Source organism: Balaenoptera musculus, chromosome 19 (assembly GCF_009873245.2).
Source record: "Balaenoptera musculus isolate JJ_BM4_2016_0621 chromosome 19, mBalMus1.pri.v3, whole genome shotgun sequence".
In the NCBI taxonomy this organism is placed as follows: Eukaryota; Metazoa; Chordata; class Mammalia; order Artiodactyla; family Balaenopteridae; genus Balaenoptera; species Balaenoptera musculus.
In genome coordinates this window covers 46,942,995-46,949,330 of record NC_045803.1, presented here as the reverse complement: position 1 = coordinate 46,949,330, position 6,336 = coordinate 46,942,995, and positions in this window count along the sequence as shown.

Below are 6,336 nucleotides of genomic sequence, written 5' to 3'. Positions count from 1 at the left end.
ACCCACGGATTAGGGTTGCAACCTCAGTTATTTCTGTTACTCTGAGAATGGACAGTGATCTCTTATAATTCTCAAGTAGAAAAGTAACTAACCATTTTGTCTAAGCCCTTATAAGGTAAGTATTTCATCTCAAGGTGGAAAGAACCCCTGTTTAAGGGCTCAGATAATGGTGTTTTATTAATTTAACTAAACTGCTTTAATGTATCAGTTTCAGGGAAGTGTTTTCTTTGAAATGAAAAGACTTGATTGCACTCACTCAAAGGGGGCATTGGCGGCTATTCAGTTGATCATTTTCATATCAACTATAGGAAAGCTTCAAGCCAAACCTTGCCTGGCCTTCTAATTTGTAAGCATAGCTACCTAGTGACCTCTGACATGCAGGTTTTCCTCTGCTATGGTATTTGGATAAAGGGGATGTCATTGCTCTTGAGAAAGAGGGTGCAGGTGAAAAGAAGTGCAGAGAGCTCATTCAGTAACATTGTACAGATCAGGGGAGTCACTACTGGGCATTGTAATAGTTACAACTATAAAACAGAACAAAAATTCTTTGAATTTAATATGAGAATCTTGATACAAGGAGACATGAATCTTACATAGGCTCTTGTGGCACATGGAATGATTCAGGGCATATAGAGAATCAGCACACAATACAGAATAAGGGTGACAAAACATAAGCATCTAAAACAAGATCAGGATGGGAACGTTCCTTTCATCCATATTTACTCTTTAGTAAAGAGCAGAGGGAGTTAACATTGGAATCACATTCTATGTTATTTATAATTTATGGAATAAATTTGTTGTATATGTTGTATGTGTATACTATTGATTGGTAAACTAAAAAACAGGAAAGAGGTGGGAAGTTGTGACTTTTCCAAGAGCAGAATCTATAAAAAGCTAGAGTAGAGGAAAGAAGGAGGAAAGTAGTAGACATTAGGGAAGAATCTTCATTAAGATCATAAATTGCATAAGATGCCCCCCGGCCCCATTTCATCCTAGTATTTAATCAGATCCTCCTCTCATTGCCTTCTCTTTGTGACCCGGTTTTCTTTTAACGACTTTATTGAGATATAATTCAATACCATACAATTCACTCATTTAAAATGTACAGTGCAATGATTTTTTTTGTTATTCACAGAGTTGTGCAACCATCACCACAATCAATTTTAGAACATTTTTTATTTTCCCAAAAGGAAACCCCATACTCATTATCAGTCACTCTCTATTCTCCAATATCCCAGCCCTAGGCAACCATGTGATCCAAGTTTTACAAGTTGTTGATCTGAAATTCTCTGCTGCCTTCCAAGGACATTCTACTTCAAACCATTTGATTGATCACACAGGTACAGTCAGAAAACTGTAACTAATCTCTTTGTTGACATAAGTCTTGTAAATCAAAGAGAGTGACATATAACCACATTCTTAGATATATCTCATTATATACAGCTTCTTAATCATAATTTTCAAGTGTTTTTTTTTTTTTATCATAGATGTAGACCTGTTAAATATACTCTCAACCTCAACCCCTGACTGATCCTATAAGTAAGCTGTAGGGGAAGCTAAAGTGTTGTCAGTAAGTTGCCTGGCACATATCGAACTAGAATGAGGAGGCTAGTTACATGGTTCAAACATGGAGTGGCACCACTCTCTTAGTCAGAATGTGGTAGGCAGAATAATGCCCCCACCAACCCCCATAGATACCTGTGTCCTAATCCCTACAACCTGTTACCTTACACAGCAAAGAGGACTTTGCAGATGTGATTAAGTTAAAGTCCTTGAGATGGGGAGATTAGATTGGACACGCCTAGATAATCCACCATAATCACATTTCTTTATAATGGGAGAACCTTTCTGTGGTGAAAGGGTGATGGGATTATGGAAGGACAAGAGATAGGGCAGTACGGGAAGAGCTCAACCCACCAGCTGGCTTTGAAGATGGTGGCGAGAGGCCACGTGCCAAGGAATGCTGGTGGCCTGTAGCAGCTGGAAAAGGCAAGGAAGTAGATTCTCTCCTAGAGTTCTCAGAAGGGAATACAGCCCTGCTGACACCTTGATCTTAGACCAGTGAGACTCATGTCAGACTTCTGACCTATAAAACTGTACAACAATAAATCTGTATTGTTTTAAGCCACTAAATTTGTGGAAATTGGTTACAGCAGCAATGAAAAACTAAAACACAGACCTCTAGATTTCTTATAATATGGATCTAGTCAGTAAGCCTTGGGCAAGCACACCTTCTCCTAGAACAGTGCAGGTGGGCCTTGCCCATGTTTGTCTCAGTGGCTCTTCTTTCTTTGTATCTTAGGTGTCTTCCTCGAAGCCCTTTCTTGAATGACTTTTTTATTAAAATGCATTTAATGAGAACATATGAGACTTAAGAGTTAGGTGGGCCTGGGTTAAATTCTGGCTCTGCCATTTTACTAGCTGGGTAACCTTGGACAGGTGACTTAATATTCTAAGCCTTGGTTTTTATGAACAAAGTGAGAATAATAATACCTACCCTTTGGGGATGTTTGGAGGATAAAATGAGATAATATATGTAAAATGGCACAATGCTTGATATATAGTGAGCCCCTAATACATGATAGCTGTTACTATCTTCTCTTAAAGGCTAGAAGGAATTTGCCAATAGCATGCATTCTAACACTTGCCCAGATACAAATACATTAAGAACTATTGGTACAGCTGTTGTGTTTTGGTGACTGTGCCACAGGATTCTGTTCATAGCCCTATGGGTCCTGATAGAGCCTTTTAACTGAAAAAGGCTTACTTTTGGAAACTTCAATGAGTAAGTTAAAACCACCTTTGGTTTATAGTGCAATATGTAACACCTTTTAATATTTCCTTTCTTCTTCGAGCTAAGGTGAAATAGAATGCATTAAGGAAAACCTGGAATTGTTTCTAGTTAAAAAAAAAAATCCTGATGACTGGAATAATTTCTTCACTTTAAATCCCTACTGCCCAGCAAATGGCTGACACATAATAGGCAGCAATAAGTGTTTATTGAACTGAACTAACCTGGCCTCTAAGCACTTATTCTTTCACAGCCTGTTTTGAGTTTATCTCGTCTGTTGCTAGTCTAATTTAGGCCTGTTTTTTGGGCCTTGCCTATTAACAGCAGTTTTGAATGGCTCTTTTTGCTCCTGTCTTTTCCCTCTTGATCTTCCACACTACCACCAAACTAGGCAATGACTGTTGTACAGTATATCCTCTTCTATTTAGTCTTCTTTATCTTTGTCCCATTACATACTGCCTAATAGCCATATTTTAAATGCAATGTTTCCAAACTTTGTATGGCATGGTACACTTAGAAAATGATGATATTTGTGTGGTACCCTGGGGTAGGAAGCAAGCCATCTTATGACTGGAGGTTTTGGATTCTAAAGGCTGAGTCATCCTCTCAGTACAGCTGTCACCTAATTTGGGCACACCAGTATGCCTTGGTATACTTACTGGGAAGCTCTGCTTAATCTAGCATTTTAGACTGGCTGCAGTTGGAATTCATTCTGTCTTTTACATAGATAATTAATGAGCACTGTTTGTGTCCACGCTAAGCTCTGGGGGAAAGGAATTGAGAGCACTGTATCAGGTATTCTCCTACATGAGCCCTCAGTTCCAGGCAGACAAATCTGTTTACTGGCCTCCAAATGGGCCTTCAGTATTCCTCTCATACATTTGCTTATGTCTTTTTTGTTTTTGAATAACCTGTATTTCCTTTGTCATCTCTGAATCTTCCTCCTGTCTTCTCCATGATGCTGTCCCTAATACAGTTAAAATATGGCAGTTTTGTTTGTTGTATTCTATTACATTATTAACTCATTCAAGTTTGGTGCCCTCTGTAAAGCCCGTATTCTTTCTTTGTATTAATTCTTATTCACTTACTTTCTATCTTATATTTGTCAGTATTTTCCCTTTATAAATGTTCCTATTGTTCTTATCATGATATTTATCCTGCTCCCTCTTCCTACAACTTTGTATCATATAAATTTTGAGGAATATTTAATACTAGTACAATAAATATAAAATAATATTCATTGTGCATATATATTTATCAGGTAATAGCAAATGTTTTTTGAGCTCTTATTTGGACCAGGCATTATTCTAATAGCTTTATGTATATTTAACGTATTTAGTCTTCACAGCAGCCCTATAAATATAAAATATTTTTACATTTCCATCTTACAGATGAGGAAGTTTGAGACACAGGTAAGTTAAGTAACTTGCCAAAAGTTGTACACTATTAAGTATCAACGCCAGGATTGAAATGTAATCAGTTACAGTGGGCAGTGTTGACAATGAGCCCATACTAATAAAACATTCTGTAATACTGTGCTGCAAAAAAGCCAAGTTATGTATGTATGAGCAGACCAGTAGGTATTTAATACTAAACATGCCCACTAAGGTGAGTTGGGCTATATTACAGGAAGAAAGAGAAGTTGTAGTCATAAGAAATATACAATCTGGAGAGTATGATAACATGTAATCAGCAAATGGTCAGTGATACAGAAATCAATAGTTAATAAGAATATTATTTATGGAGGATCAACTGTATGTGCCAAGAAATGAACTGAGTACTTTGCATATATTATCCCATCGAAGCGTTATCATAACACTATTGAGTAGTTGCTATCAACCCTATTTTATAGATGAGGGAAAAGAGGGACTTCCCTGGTGGTGCAGTGGTTAAGAATCTGCCTTCCAGTGCAGGGGACATGGGTTCTATCCCTGGTCAGGGAACTAGATCCCACATGCATGCCGCAACTAAGAGTTCCCATGCCACAACTAAGGAGCACATGTGCCGCAACTAAAGGAGCCGGTGAGCTGCAACTGAAGGAGCTGGTGAGCTGCAACTAAGACCTGGTGCAACCAAAATAAATCTCAAATAGGTAACCTGCCCAAAAGTTACTGAGCTGGGAAGTGGTAGAGCTGAGGCTGGAATCTGGGCCCATCTTCCCTGTTTTCTTTTCACTGTGCTGTCCTGCCTCTGATGGTAGGTGCCCTGGCAGAAGGGCAGGAGACACGCAGGCGAGCCACTGTTAGAATGTAGTTAGAGCTGTGCTTAACTTTGGAAAACAGTACTGTGATGATGGTACTTTTTTTCTTCAAATTAGAATTTGAGTAAGGAATATAACCAATATTCTGGAATAAACCCAGTAAAAGTATTATTCGTTTTGGTTAAACCATTACCTTGTGATCTTGGCTAAGCTTCTTTCTCTTTTTGTACTTCAGCTCTATCTTTTATAACATATATGTGGTTAATAGGTATCTATTTATATCCAAAGATATTTTATGATGTTAGGAGTACTGTTCAAACTCTGGAAGTAAGTAGAAAGTACTACACAAATACTAAGTTTTAGTTCTTAGTCTGAATATTGACATTTGATATCACCATGTTTTTCCTTTGTAGCATCACACCTTTACTTTTTTTTTTCATTCCTAGGCAATATGCACATAGTTTATCAACATGATCACAATCTTTAGAGAAGCTAAAGTTTTAATGGAAAACGGGGAGAAAATTTAAGGGGTACATTTTTTACCATGCTTTGTATTATTGTCCTGCCCATTTCTTTTAGAATACAAACCAATTCAAAATGCCCTACAGAGCATTTTAAATTTACAGAGCCTGTGGAACACTGCCCACTTTTGCAAATGGAAGGTCAGAAACAGTTATTTGCTGTACAGCAAGCCCCACACAGGCAGCATCTGCATCTCGGTCATATTTGTATTTCCCAAGAGGCTTTGCACGAGGGGGGTGCTTAATAAATATTGGTTGAATAATTGAGTTGTTGTTTTCTACCTTTCTTTAACCTTCACAGTTCAATTTGTTTGCTTAAAAGAATTTCTCATCACAATTTCTGAAAGCTTAAACACTAAGGTTTGTGTTTATGTAGGTATGTAAAATGATAGTTAATTACAAAATGCTGTTTTATGTTTTAGCTAGTGAAAAATGATGGCTTCTCTTTTATGACTTCTATAAACCAGTAAGAGATCTGAGCACCCAAAGATCTGAGCACCCAAAGGCTTATGTTATTGTTTAAAGATTCTTTTGAATTTTCTAGTAAACATTAGGAAAAAAACCCCTCACGATTGCGCAGAAAGTCTGATGTGTTTTTATTTGCATTTTTAAATTAAAAAAAAAAACGAATTTATTTATTTATTTTTGGTTGTGTTGGGCCTTTGTTGCTGCATGTGGGCTTTCTCTAGTTGCGGTGAGCGGGGGCTACTCTTCGTTGCGGTGCGCGGGCTTCTCATCGCAGTGGCTTCTCTTGTGGAGCACGGGCTCTAGGTGCGTGGGCTTCCGTAGTTGTGGCACGTCGGCTTCAGTAGTTGTGGCACATG